The sequence below is a fragment of the Anomalospiza imberbis genome, chromosome 8, assembly GCF_031753505.1.
Source record: "Anomalospiza imberbis isolate Cuckoo-Finch-1a 21T00152 chromosome 8, ASM3175350v1, whole genome shotgun sequence".
Taxonomy (NCBI): Eukaryota; Metazoa; Chordata; class Aves; order Passeriformes; family Viduidae; genus Anomalospiza; species Anomalospiza imberbis.
Genome location: NC_089688.1, coordinates 2,422,546 through 2,436,671, shown reverse-complemented (window position 1 = coordinate 2,436,671; position 14,126 = coordinate 2,422,546). Strand labels below are relative to the sequence as shown.

Genomic DNA, 14,126 nt, shown 5'->3' with positions numbered 1-14,126 from the left:
TCCCTTAGGCACCCCTTCCATTAAAATTCCTGGGGCTGACTGAGGGTGACATGCCATCAGGTTGGACTATGACATGCCCGGTACAGGTTAGGCAGGAAGAGCCTTTCTCCTCCTTAGAAGTAAAGAAAGGTAGAATCTGCCTGTCACTTCTGTGCTTTTACCACTTTTGTTGAGAATTAAGCAATAAACAATCCAGGCACAAAAATTGTCCAGCACATTTTGATCTTGGCCGTGGTTCCAACATCCCTGTCTTGTTCTGGTGTCCAGCTATTGAGGGACCTGCTCTCATGTTCACCTTTTATCCTGTTAGGGCACTTTTAAAGGAGTAATTATATACGTTCTCATGGTTGATATCTCATCCACGGGGAGAGGAGCTGCTCTGCATACTGGGTCATCAGTCCTGAGCTTGCAGGACATCACTGTGGGCATGGAGCCTCACATCAGCCAATGCAAGTGGCTAAAAATCTTCACTTGAAGGGGCTGTGGCTTGACATGAGCCGCCTCCTGCTCCTCAGAATCTTTGCCCGAGCAAGAAGTGCTCCTGCACGGACACTACAGCAAAGCAATAGGCTCTGCCTGTGCAGACACAGGCTTAAAAATGTGATTTAGCCAAAAAGGACTAGTTATACTAATTCATTCCTTACTGGCTGTGACCTGGATACTCTGTCTGATGAGACCTCAGTGGCCGTGGTCCTTGCTAGTGGAGCAGCAGCTCTGGCAGGCGAGCAGGCAGAAAAAAGCTGTGCTGAGACTCTCATCAGCCTCCCACATACATCAATGTCTCGTGCCTGTAAGGAACTCTTGGACAAAAAAAAAAAAAAAAAATTCCCCTCGCACACAGAGCAGTGACAGATCTGGATTGTCTGGAGAAGATGAAATAATTTATAAGCTTTGGTTTAATGTTCCTGTTTCCTCTTTTTTTTTTTTCCTACAGCTGCCACCTCCCCACCTTCTGTCACTGTCGTCTAAATGAATTTACAAGGAAAAGAAAATACTTCTCGTTAATGTTCTCACACAAACGAAACATTAGCCAGGGTGACAAAAAAGAAAATAATTGATTGTGAAAGCAAGCCTCCTCTGAGACAGTCTGAGCATTATCAGGGGCAGCCTGGGAGAGGGACTGGGGGGAAAGGGACAGGGGAGGAGGAGAACAGAGCGGGCTGGAACAACAAATGTAGCATTTATGATAATTATCCACGTTTTAATCCCCGTTTCCAACCAAGCATTCACTTCCTTTAATTAGCTCTCGATTAGAAAGAGATTATCTAATAAATTGTACAAATAAAGAGCAGGTTATCTTTGCAGTATTCCTGCACACCAAGTTCTGAAAGGATGGGGATGCAGGGATGGGGTATGAGCATGGAAGACCTTGCTTTCATTTTTCCTCATTTCCTTGGCTGCAAATATTGGCTGTTTCTGGCATTAGCGATGCAGCCAGTGAAGTAAATCCATAATTAAACTGAATTAGCATGTACTTGGAAGTTTTACATGCACAGACACAAAGAAAGCTCCTGCTTGGAGCATTTCCAGTATGATTTGCAGGGGAGGTGGAGGGGGGGAGAGCAAATAAAACGGTACAGTTTAGTTAAAAAGCACTTTTGGTGAAATTTGCTCCGAGTTTTTGTGCTAAGAGAATGTAATGTGGGGTTTCTGGGTGGCTGCTTGAACAGGGCCTCCTTAGTTTACCAGGAGATCTTTGGAAGTCACCTCTCAGCTGGCCTCTGTGCATGTCTCCTCAGTGTGGCTGCACCGAGGTCTCGGGGTGATGCACATGCTGTGAGAGGTGGGTGCTGGAAGGTAATCAGCATTTCTGCCCTCCAAAGGACAAGCCCTTCGCTTTACACCTTGTCCAGAAACTCAGGTTGAGGCAACAGATTAATCTACAGCCCCTTGTTAGCTTCTTTCCTCAGCTCTGGTAATGAACTCTTCAGACAAATATAATAATGAAAGCCTTTCCTAAATTAAATTTGCCCAGAATGTGTCTACCAAAGTTTGGCATCTCTCCTTTAAAGTCAGACATAATCTTGGAAAAATGAGGTCACTGATTTTTTTCCTGATTGAATATTTGAGAATCAAGCTTCCACTGCCCAGGAATTCAATACCACCAGTCAAGTTCTTTTCCCCACCTCTCAAATATCTTATACTTCATCTTGCTGCAACAATGAAATCAGATTGTACCTGACATTTTCCACCAATATGCTGTGTCTGATATTTTACTCTCAATTTGGATTAAAATTTGCTTAATTGTGCCAAATTATCCACTGTGCTGTTTTGCCAGGTTCTCAGAGTTGGTGGGAGCCGCATTTTGCTGGGATTTGTCTCGTGCTGTGCACGGCTTTTGTCACCTGAGCTGTGGAGACAGGTGCTGGGCCAGGCCTAACCCTGCTGCCATCCCTGTCCAGAGCCTCTGTGTGACCCCTCCTTGCTGAGCTCGCAGGGAACTTCATTTTAACTCCTACACAGCAGAGCCAGGTTCTGAGCTCTTGCACTTCTTGGAAGATTTCCTTGGGCTTTCCAGTGTGGAGAGAGAGTTATGGCTGGTGTCAGCACTAGTGAGAAGCTGGAGTGCCGTGCTGCCCTGGCTGTGAAGCACAGCTGGATGGCTTGGGAGGTGGGATCCAGCAGGTTTGTGATGCTGAGGCCCTGGGCAGGGGAGCTGTGCGTCGTGCTGTGGTCTGGCTCCACCCTTCCAATGATTTTCCAGGCTCGTGGTTGAGCAGTCAATACTTTCCTTGTCTGGTTTTAATCCAACTTGACAAGAGAGCAGAGATCTTGGAGATACTGAGTTTGTGCCAGCCTGGATAAATCAGCCTGGGCTTTCCCATTGTGTCACCTCTTGAGTGCAGGGTGATGGTTGGGTGGTGTCCTCCGGGGTGGTGGTGAGGAGCTGGAGGTGTCCAAGATGGTGGTGTCGGAAGGAATAAAGGTGGGGCTTGGCAGAAGCCTCTTGTTAGCTTCTCTCCTCAGCTCTGGTGATGAGTTACCTGCACTGTTTTGCCAGGTTCTCAGAGTTGGTGGGAGCCACATTTCACTGGGATTTGTCTCGTGCTGTCTTGACAAGAGAGGAGAGATCTTGGAGACACCGAGTTTGTGCCAGCCCAGATAAATCAGCCTGGGCACTCCCAGTGTGTCACCTCTTGGTTGGGTGGTGTCCTCCAGGGTGGTGGTGAGGGGCTGGAGGCGTCCAAGACAGTGGTGTTGGAAGGAATAAAGGTGGGGCTTGGCAGAAGCAGGAGTGAGAGGCTGGGAATTGCCTCCCTGGGTCTGTCAGATCGTGTGCTTCAGTCAAGGATGTGTCCCGCTGGCGTGTGTGCCCAAAGTGACCTCCCCATCGATCGAGACAGTCAATAGGCAGTTACTTAAGAGCAAAGTTCCGTTTTCTTTCCTTATTTCTATTTCTTCTTCTTCTTCACTTTAATTATCTAAGATAGATAAGCAGCTGAGGGCCAATTAGAAAACAATTACCCGCTGTAATCAATGCTGGCGTGGAGAAAGGGTGAGGATGAGCGTAAAAGCTCAAGAAATGCCTTAAAACACAGCGCTGAGGTAACACTACCCACGACTCCATCCTTGAAAGCCCTTTGCCTTAACTTCCCCAAGAAATGTGAGGAGGAGTTTCAGCCAGGAAAAAAAAAGCCAAACTAAGTGAAAAAACTATGGAAATGCTTGGACCCTTCCGAAATTAAGGATTTCAGGATAAGGATGGGGACAACAGCTGTGTGATTTTTGAGCAGGGAGTCTGTTTTTTCTGTGCTGCTTTCACCTGGGAGAAAACAATCCTAATTTTATACAGGCTGTAATGGGCCCTGCACCGGCTGTTACCATTCACCAATGAGATCTGGTGGTTATAATGGATGGCTGGATGAAAATATCAACCCTGCTCTCAGTGCCAGTCAGAGGCAGGGACTAAAATGATAGCAATTATTAGGAAAACAAGGAACAAAACAGTTAACTGAGGGTACATCCGTGTCATGAGTGGTCTGCCACTGACTCTGGCAGGAGAAGGAAGGATGGGGAAAGGTTTGGGGAGAGGCAAGAAGGGTGGTGGAGGTATGGAAGTGGTTCTTGCACAGAACAGCTTAAAAGGATAGGTTTTTGGAGCCCCCTGTCCTGTGTGGTAAAATCCCACAGAGACATGGGAATGACCCACCCCGCCCCTGTTCAGCCCAGGTCAAAATGGCTCACAGGAACACTTCACACAGACCTTTCCGCACTCTTTTTCCTAAGCTGGGGGGTGCCTGAAAGGTGTGATTTACATAGGGCTGCCATCAGGAATATGCGTCCTAAGAACCTTCCCAAACATGGGGAAACTGGGTGACCTGTGTAGCTCTCTGTCTTCTTGCAAGCCAAAGCTGGTGATTTCTTAACTGTGTTTGGGATAGGAGACAGCACAGCTGGAAAAAATGGGATATTTCTGAGCTAGGAGCTCAGTGTCCTGGTCCTCCTGCCTGTGGCAAGCGCTTCTGCTGTGTTGTGTGACCCACAAAATGAGGTGTTTATATTCACAGCATTGGGGACCTGGATTTATCTGGGTGTTGAGAGCCTCCCAGAGGAGTCTGAAACCTCTGAGCTATGGGTGGATATCTGGGAGAGCCTGCTGGATGCTCCAGAAGCTGCTGTGGGTTCTGGAGCTGCTCCTGCAGACCCTGTCCTGGTGTGGTCCATGGGACTGGCTGGAGAGGAGCCACCCTGGCTATTTCTGCATCCCAGCACCACTGAGGCCAGGCTGGTGAGGGAAAAGGAAAGGGAAGCAACTAGTTGAGATGGGAGCACAAATGTCCTGGGGTGGAGCCCCCGCAGACTTTCAGGGCTGTTTTGGTTGTTCTGCAAGAGGATGGTGTTGGCTCAGCTACGCTGAATTGGCTCCTTGTGACAAAAACCGGAATCCCTGCTTGGAAGTGTGGGAGAAATGAGCTCTTGCCCCAGTTCCCTGGCAGGTGAGAGGCTCTCAGGGTGGCTTCCTTCTGTCTGCCTGCTTTCGTGCCAGTCCTGCCAGTGCAATGGCAGGTAAATGGCAACTCAGTTGCCAAAATAGCTCTGTGCGAGCAGCAGGCGGACAAGCAAAACTGAACTGTCTGCAGTCCTGGAGAGCCTGGATTTAGAGAGGTTTCCAGCAGTCATCAGCAAAAGAAGAGCAAAAGGTGAATTTTCTCCATGGTTGCCAGCTCAGTTTCTCAGTTTCTCCTCTCCTCACTGTGTGTTTCTCCAAGGAATGCAATCCTGGCTGGCTCTGAAACCAGAGAAAGGGATGCTCGGCCTGGTGCTGCACTTGGCAGAGCTGCTTGAGAAATAGGAACAGCAGCATTTTCCTTCCGCATTTAATCTTGCTCTGATTTCCTCTGATGGCCACCAATATTTCTGCTTCATTATATATGACATGCAATAACAAAAGTGGGGCTTTTTGGTGAAATATTAGCTGCACGCCAGTGGTTTGCTCGTAATGAACTGTCTACGTGGAGATCGCTAACTACAGTGTAATTATCAGTGAATAATTCATGGTGAATAATTGAATCATTTTAGCCCTTTCTGCCGAAATCAGACAGTGACTCATGATTTCTGAGAATTATTCTTAGAACACTTTAATGGTGCCTATTTCACACGCTGAGGTCAATCGGGAATATTTGAAGAACGGCTGTGGCGGGCGGATCTGTTCCTGGGCCAGACAGGAGCAGGCTTTTGTTGCAGGAACTTGAAAGAGGAGAGATAAAAACGATTATCTTTTGTTCTGACTTGCTGCTCGGGGCTCTGCTATTCCCGAGCAGCTTTGCCTGTGGAACTGGGGCACGGGAATGTTTGTGGTGAGATGGATGCATGGGAGCAGATAACAACACATTCCAGCAGCTGCCTTCTCAGTTCTCGTCATCTCAAGTCCACAAACAACAGCTTTAAGCTCATCCCCTTTGTGGGTCTGTGAGCAGCCCATGGATTCAAGGAGCTGTAGGAATACAGGGGTGAGGAGTTTCCTTCTCCTGTGGATCAGAATGGCACCGGCTCTGAGGCGAGAAGAAAAAGCCTGATGTAAATGTGTGCCTCCCAAGCCTTCTGCTCGGAGAATTTTGATCTATTCCCCAATTCCCTTTCGTTTTTTCTGCCTTCGCTTCCCAAAAACACACATGCTCTGTCACAATTTATAACCTCCGGTTTAAGGAGAACGGGGCAGACAAATTAATCTCTATAAAAGCTTCTTTTTTTATTGCACTTAATGTGCACCTTTCGCCTTGCGTAATGGAGCTTGCATTCTGAAAAAAATAACTTTGACATCTTCCTATTTTATCTCTTCTTTCCCTTTGGCTGCAGGAGCATCCTGCTCCCTCCATGTCAGCCGGGCAGCTTCCCTTTCTCTCCATCTCCCTTTCAGCTGATGTTTTGACCAGATCTCTCTCTGGTCTGTGGCAGGTTTAGGTGTTGTCCAGCTGTACAGATTTCCTCATTTCCTTCCCTTCTTTCTTATCAGAGGTGTCAACACTCTGCTAAGTGCTGTAGAGATACCATGACATCAATTTTCTGGGGTTGTTTGGCTGGTGAGGAGCATCCTGTAGATGATGCAAAGGGGATTTTCAGGTGATTATTGTGGACCTTGACATCCCTCCTATGCCAGTCTGCTCCCAGGCCCTGTCCCACATGGTGGTGGGTGTAGCCTGGTGCTCTGTGGGAAGGGATGTTGATGCTGAGAGGTGCCCGTGGATGGGGCAGGGGCAGGTCCTGTGTGTTTGCCCTAGAGAATTCCTGTCTGGCATGGCCCATGCAGCCTCTCCACGCTTTTCTGCATCCCCCTCCCACCCTGGTGCTCCTGAAGGGGCTGCAGAGCCTCCCCCTGGCTGGGCTCCCACGGGGAAGCAGAGCCTCCTTTGACTTTGGCGTGTCAGCCTGTACGAGGGCTGACCCCACCGGGGATCAGGCTTGACCCCAAACTGTTAAGGAAAAATGCAGACAATCCCACAGCCCCATCCCCTTCCCCTCTGTGCCCTCTCTCCTCCTTCACAGGACCTGGGAATATTCAGCCCCACTTACCCATCAGGGCTTTGAACATTTGCTGTACAAAAAGTGAGGGATGAAGACTTTGAGACATACAGGACGATTTTTTAGGGCTTTCTAGGAAAGTAGCATTGGCCCTGCAATTACAGGAAGCTTCATTCTCAAAGCATTTTTGTTATTTTGCTCCCAAAAAGGAAAAATCAGAGGCTGACCTGAGAATTAGATCCCTTGAGTCCAGGAGAGCTTCACCCACTTGAATTGGTGGTGTTTTGTTAGGGAAATGCAGGCAAATAGCAGCTATGAGGTTATGGCTCTGCACCGTGGATAGGGTGGCATTTAGGGGAGAGGAGGGCTGGAAGCAGAGGGAATCAGGTTCTGTTTTCCTTTGGGAATCTCTGGCTTAAAAAACACCCAGGCAGCAAATGAACTGCCATGAACTGCTTCCTCACTTTGAAGCTGAGAATGTGACTTGCACAGTGCCTGTTTGAGAGCTCAGCTGGAGCTTCCATAATCCAAGTTTAGAGAAGAAAAGGGGGGGGAAACTCCACTAAAACATGAGTTTTATCCTTTTGTATTACTTGGTGTGGAAAAAAACTGGTATGTCAGCACCTCCTGAGGCCCCCACAGTGCTGCTGAAACCTGAGATCTGCTTTGTAACCAAGCGGATGGAGCTGGAAAAAAGGCTGTGAGCAGCATTGGGAAATGTCTGTGGCATCCAACAGCTCCCTGGCCTGCAGCCACTCAGGGGTTAAAGTAATGTTTTCCCCTTTCCTGTGTTCAAAAAACTCCCCGAAATGATAAAAAATGGGCATATTTGCCCCTGTGTTCTGGTCCCTGCCAGTGCAGAATCTCTGGGGAGGAGAAGAGTGAAAATCAGGTGCCCTGAACCATTGTGGGGTGCAGCACCACTGGAACATGCAGCTCTCCTCCTTGGGAGCTCCACTGCAGTGAAAACCCTTCCCAGGGAAAATGAAGGCTGGAGTGAGTGGGGAGAAGGCCCACCAGGTCTGTGTCTGGGCATGAAGATGACCAAGCTCGTGCAAGTTGGGCATTTTTGTCTGGAAGAACAAAAAAAAAAAAAGCCATGGTTGTGAAGAAGATGTGAAATCCTATGGAAAAGTGAGAAATTTGACACCAGTTCCAGTGTTTTTTCTTTTTCCACGACATTTTTGTCTGCTTGGTGATCCTCTCAAAAGTGATGCATCCCAGCTCCTCTTTTCAGTGTTGATCAAATGTATCCCAATACTCATGTTCCCAAAATGAAGTTATATCTCCAGGATGCCTCCTGAGTATTAGAGGGACTTTTATCCTCCAAATCAAGGTGAAGAGGCCACCCAACTGATTTCCCAGGAGGTGAGGGTTCTGTGGATGCTGCATTAGACACTAAAATTACCCACTGGATATTACACAGAGCATGTTGACATGAAAAAAAAATAGGCTATTTTCTTTTTCTGAGTAGAAAGAAATTGGCTGTGTGCACTCAGACGTGCTCCAGATTTGGATACTGCATCATTGTGAAAGGGATGTGAGGTGGAGAATATCAGGGGTATTGGTATGTAAATGAACACTTTAATTATTGCAGTCTGATTGCTGATTTCCCATGTCTGGTGCAGCCAGAGCACCTGGATTCTGTAGGGATGTGGAGTTTATTTGGACCAGGTGAGCAGCTGGGGTGTTGTAGCTGCTGCTGGCACATCTGGGCAATGCATGGAGAACACCTGACCCATGGTGGGAGAGGGAAAAGTGACAGGGATTTTGGTGCTGTGGCATGAGGTTTTTGAAGCCCACTCCTAAAAGCTGGAGCTGAGGCAGAGCAGGGGTGCCAAGTGCTCCTGGTTGCTCCAGGCTGACCCCCTCCAGACAGTCCCTGTGCCTCAGGCAGAGCCTTTTCAGGCCAAATATTGTCTGGAGTGTGGCACAGATGTCCCTCACAGCCTCCTCCTGCCCCAGTCCCGCTGCCCCCAGCCATGGCAGGGCTTTGCCTCCTCATTATCTCATGGATCTCCCCCGTCTGTGCCCTGGGCTTTTCGCAGACCCCCATTATTTCCAATCCCCTTCACTTGTCAAAAGTAATTTGGTGACTTATTATCGGTCAGACAAAACAGCTCTGGGCTCTGCCAGCCCTGGCCAGGCCCCCGGCTGCTTCCAGACCTTTATCCCCCTCTTCCAGGCAGGCTCCCCTCTCTCTGGGCTGAGCTGCTGAGGGGAGCATTCAGCAGGCAGATCCCAACCCCAATTAGCAGCCCAGGAATTTTAATTAGTCGAGCAGTCAATTATATCAATGGACCACCCTTTGCCCTCTCCCCTCGCTCCCCTCTCCCCCGCTGTCCACAGGCAAAGCTCCCTGCTCCTAGCTGCCAGAGGGGCCCAGCTGTCCCAGATCCTGGTGGTGGCTGGTGGGTTTGTCCCCTCTGAGGCACAGCCTCAACCCTGACCTCCACTTGAACTGGGGCTTTGTGTCCTCCCAGGCCTGCCCTGCCAGTGGCAGTCTGAGCAAGAGGGCAGGGAAGAGCCTTGGGTTTGGGCTCCATTCTCCTGCTTGGGTGTTGGGGAGAGGAATGGGATGGGGAGGTTTGGAGAGAAGAGCCTTCCCTTCTTATGGGCTTCTTGATGCTGATCTACCTGTCAGTTTTCCTCTGAGGCTGGCTCACAAGCTGGGACACCAGGGGAGCTGCCAGCTTGTTAATACTGTCACTTGCCTATCAATAAGAATCCCTTTGGATCTGCTCTGCCATTTCTATTTTATTTGCTTCCTAAAATTGCCTCCTCTCCCACTCCTGCGCCAGCAGCACTCAGGGCTTTGCTGCATCTCCAACGTAGCACTTCTGCCCAGCACTGCTTCCTCACCTTGCTGGGGCCTCAAAAACCTGTCCTAAGCTCGCTGGCCATTGATTAAAGTCCTTCCTAATTTTGGTGTTGCTTATAGTTTTGTGTTAAGTGTTGCTCTTTTTGCTCTAAGATCAGGCTGCAGTGAGTCTCAAATTGTCACCAAATCACGTTCCCAGGGTGCTGGATGTGCTTTACAAGGTGACATAGCTGGTGACAGGACTCTGACCCTGCTCAGGCACTCCCAAATTCTGGTCATAGTCCAAAGTGTCTTGTCCCAGTTCTTTTCTGAACAGCGAATGCCCCTTTCTGGGGCGTGAAGCAGCTTGGTCATCCCTCTCTCCATCCCTCCATGCCTCCCTCCCTCATTCCACCTTTACCCCGTGGCAGGATCCAATTCTGTTAAAGCCTGGCTGTGTAAAGCTGAGCCGGTGGCCTTTGGGCGCGGTGGCAACTGAGCTGTAGCGACACGGGCCGCTTGTCTCCCGCGGCAATTACCGCATGTTTGATGGCATCTCGGAGGGGGAGCTCCTCTCCCACCAGGAATTGCGGGCCCTGAAAGCAGGGCCGTGTGCGCAGATGTTTGGGAACATGCAGACAATTACCCTGAGCAGCTCGTTCTCCTCTGACGGGGCCATTACACATCAGCGAGATGATCAGGAGCTGACGACACACGGTGGGGAAGGGATGCTGAAACCATCTGGCTGTACCGAGTGTGATATGGGGAACATCTGGTAGGCACGTGTAAAAATAGGATTATCGGGGGGTGGGAAATAAAAGTGACTGTGGAAAGGACGTCTTACCATCCTGACTTAATCCCCCTCCTCTTCTTCCTCGCTGTTCAGTGAGTTCTCAGGGGTTCTCAGGTTGCACTCAAAGTGGCTTTCTCTGTGCATCAAATACAGTTTAATAGCTGTGGGTTTTAATGTGCCTGAAGCACAGGGAAAATAATGGGGTCTGATCTCAATTAAAAGGGGAGGGAAAAGGTTTGGAGGAGAAGCCAACAGCCATGAAGCAAACAGTGCTTTGCTGTTGGCCATTCTCTCAGTTATTGGTGAAGAGGAAGGGATGACTCCCATACCATGAAGACACTTCCTCCCCTGCAAGGTGCTTGGCAAGGGACTGAGAGAACCTTCTAGTCTCAAACCAGCTGGAATGTTAAGTTAAAATACTTTGCAGAACCTCAGGTGAGATTTCCCACCAGGGAAACACCAAAAGGATGAAGTGAATCAAGCAGAGAGGAGAAGACCATAGTTAGACTAGGAGAAAACAGCTGATCCCACACTTCCCTGACAAGTCTGTCTGTTGCTCTGATTGATCTCTGTGAGGAACAAAGCTTTGCCAGGCTGCCAAGTGTCTTGTGTACCCTGTCAGGCTGGTTTGAGTGCCTCTGTCTATTGTGAATGCAAGATCTGAGAGGAATGCATCTTGCTTGAGATTTAACTGTGTTCCTTCTGTTTCCATCCTTTCCAGCTGTAAATATCCTAGGATTAGAGCAAAACTGGCTGTTTTGTAACTCCTGTGTGACACAGAGCAGGACAGGCTTTGCTGGTCACAGTGAGCTGTCAGTTTTCTCATTAAATTAAATAGATGTGATTCACAGGGATGTGATACAGGCAGCACATTAACCCCCTCCTTAGAAGAATGGGCACTGTTCAAACCACAAAAAAAACCACCCTCCTTCACCCAGTGCCCAGCCTTTTATCCCATGCTGTTGGGAACAGACCTTTGGATGTCATGAAATACTTTGATTTCCCCTTTGAAAAAGTGAAGTGAGGAAGGACAGGCACATACAGCTGCTGGGACTGGTGTTTGCTGCTTTCTGACAAAGACAGACAATCTGCTCCTCATGTCGGGGGAAAGAAAAGCCCAGGAGCTCATAAGTGTGGGCAAAGGGGCTCATTTTGTGCCTGGAGAAGGGGGGTGGAGGGCATGTGTCTTCTCCGTCCTTATTCCTTCCTTCTTCAGGGCAGAGATTCCTACAAACACCCCTAATATGAGATGAGGATCAGCTTTTTTCACAGCAGCTCAGCCTTCACTTAGAGCCCTAAATAACAGCTAGGTTCTTTGGGAAAGGCACCACATCCAGCAGCTCTTAATATTGTTGGATTCACTTGAAACACCTGGCTGTGATGGCTTCAATTATGAATTAATGGCCTTAAATTCACCAACAGACCTAATGCCTAGTTCTTCTGCCTGGTTCTTGTTTCCATTCTGCCTTCTCATTGCTGTCCCACAATTATTTGTCATTAGTCATTAATCTTGAAAGCATCAGCTTTATTTTCTCTTATTTTCCTCCAAGAAACTCTTGCCTGCTCCCAGGTTTTTATTGTTCACTGTTTTCCATCACTCTTTCCCTTGCCTCAATCAAATCAGTTTTGTACTGCTCTAAAAAGTATTTTTTTTTTCCATTGGGGGAATAAAGCACCGGAGTGAATGTGCCCAAGAGATGTGTGTGACACAGCTGATGCTGCCAACACCTGGGGGGTGTTTATGCCCTGCTTACAGCTCAGCCCTCTGGGGAGGGGGCAGCATTAAAGCATTTTTCCATAGAGCTGTGCCAATCCTGTCTATTTTTCCTGATTTTTCCTGTCCACACTCCGCTGCAGCAGGAGAATCTCCATGGGGTCTTCCTCCAGGACTCTGGCTGGTGTGGAGCTGTTTCTCCCTGCCGAGCCCAAATCTCATTAAGAGGCTGGCACGGGTGTTTCTGGGCTGAGATCTTACAGGAAAAGGATGAAATAATCCAAGAGGGACAAATCTCAGAACCTTTGACCAGCACCTGAAGTGAGAACAAAGAATCAGGTCATGCCTCAAAGGGTGTAGAAGTGCTCAAAACCACACGAGGGTGTTCAAATTAACACTTCCCTCTGTCTCTGGGAAAGAGCTGGCAGAGCTGTGGTGCCAGGATGGTCCTTGCTGGCAATGCAGGGGAGGATGCTGAGAGATGCTGGGACCTGCTCCCTGGCAGGCAGGGAGTATCCTTGGAGCTGAATGAACCCTTTGCTACCGGAGCATCCAAATATCTCCCAGCCCTTACTGTCTGCAGTCCTGTGGGAGTGCTGTTAGTGAGGAGGGACCCCTCTGCTGGGTCACATCTCCTGTGCCTTCAGTCATCCAGTGCCTTGATCCCACAGTGGGAAGATGTTCCTAGAGGTGTTGGAAGCCTGGATGCTGAGGATTTTAGACTTTGTGTTGAAAGGCACAGATCCTCAGGAAAACACTGCATCTGACCTGAGGCTGTGGAGAAGGCTTCCAAAATGGAATGGTAGAACTGGGATTGTGGGGGTGGAGTTTGAATAGAAGTGTGGAATATCATGTGGTAGAAAACTTAGAGTTTACAGTTTTAGAAAAGGTTTTAAAGAGTTTTTAAGGTTTTAAAGAATTGATACAGAGATTGCTTCCTCGTCCAAGATCTCCATTTGCTTCCTTCCCTCTCCCCGAGACTGACTCCAGCAGGGTTTTCCATCACTCCTGAAGTTCTTGTCTTCTTGCTGTTGCCAGGTTTCCTTTCTTCTTCCATGTTTCTCCCCTTGGATCCCGAGTCTTTGCAAGGAGGTGGCAGGGGTGTTGATGCTTCAGCTGCTGCCGGCCCCTCTGGTGCCTTCCAGATGGAGACACTTAGCACTGGTCCAGGTTTTGCTTCCTCCCTGCACACACAGACTGTAGGATAGGGAGGGAGGGAGCCAGCAAAGGATGCTCAGGGCAAGAAGTGAGAGATTGTGCATCCATCCCATCGGTGTGGAGAAAGCGGAGACAAAGCAGGGGCCAAAAGAAGCCAGTTCAACCAGGCATGCGTCCAACCCCTGTGTGAGATTTTGGCAAATATGATCAACGGTGGCAAAAAAAAAATTAACTCTGCTAGCTGAGCATTCTGTGGCTTTAATTACAAAATTCAACAGAGCTCTGGCAGTAGATCCCTGGGCAATAGAGACTGGGAGAGGAAGGTAAAAGATCTGGGCAGATAAAAACCCCCTATTTTATTTTTTAAAATATTTTTCCCCTCAGGGTGGTTTTTTTTTCCCCCCTGCCTGTCCCCTACTCAGTGAGACCAAAGGCACATGGAACATTTGTTCCAGGGGGCACCAAAGTGGGAGAAAATTGGACATTTTGGAGAGAAATGAGACAAAAAATTATCTCTCAGGAAGACAATAACAAATAACAGCAGAGAGTTGCAGGAAGCAGAGAAATTGTGACATTTAGGGAATAGCCTAAAATTCAGGTGGACGTGTGACCAACAGGGAAAACAATAGCTTTGTGACATTTGGGGACCAACTCCATTAAAAACAGCGCTGCTGAAATGTGCCAAACCCACACGAGGGGCC

The 14,126-nt window shown here is 48.6% G+C and overlaps 1 long non-coding RNA gene across 2 annotated transcripts; it reads left to right on the top strand.

Annotated features, from left to right (window-relative positions):
* The first annotated feature begins 4,433 nt into the window (after window positions 1–4,433).
* LOC137477742 (uncharacterized) lies at window positions 4,434–12,629 on the top strand. Of its 2 annotated transcripts, XR_011001172.1 has the most exons (4): window positions 4,435–4,937; window positions 5,050–5,141; window positions 8,558–8,614; window positions 12,198–12,629. It is a non-coding gene; the product is annotated as an uncharacterized lncRNA (long non-coding RNA). The 2 variants fall into 2 exon arrangements; XR_011001171.1 differs by having other exon boundaries at window positions 4,434–4,937; window positions 5,050–8,614.
* Window positions 12,630–14,126: the final 1,497 nt, after the last annotated feature.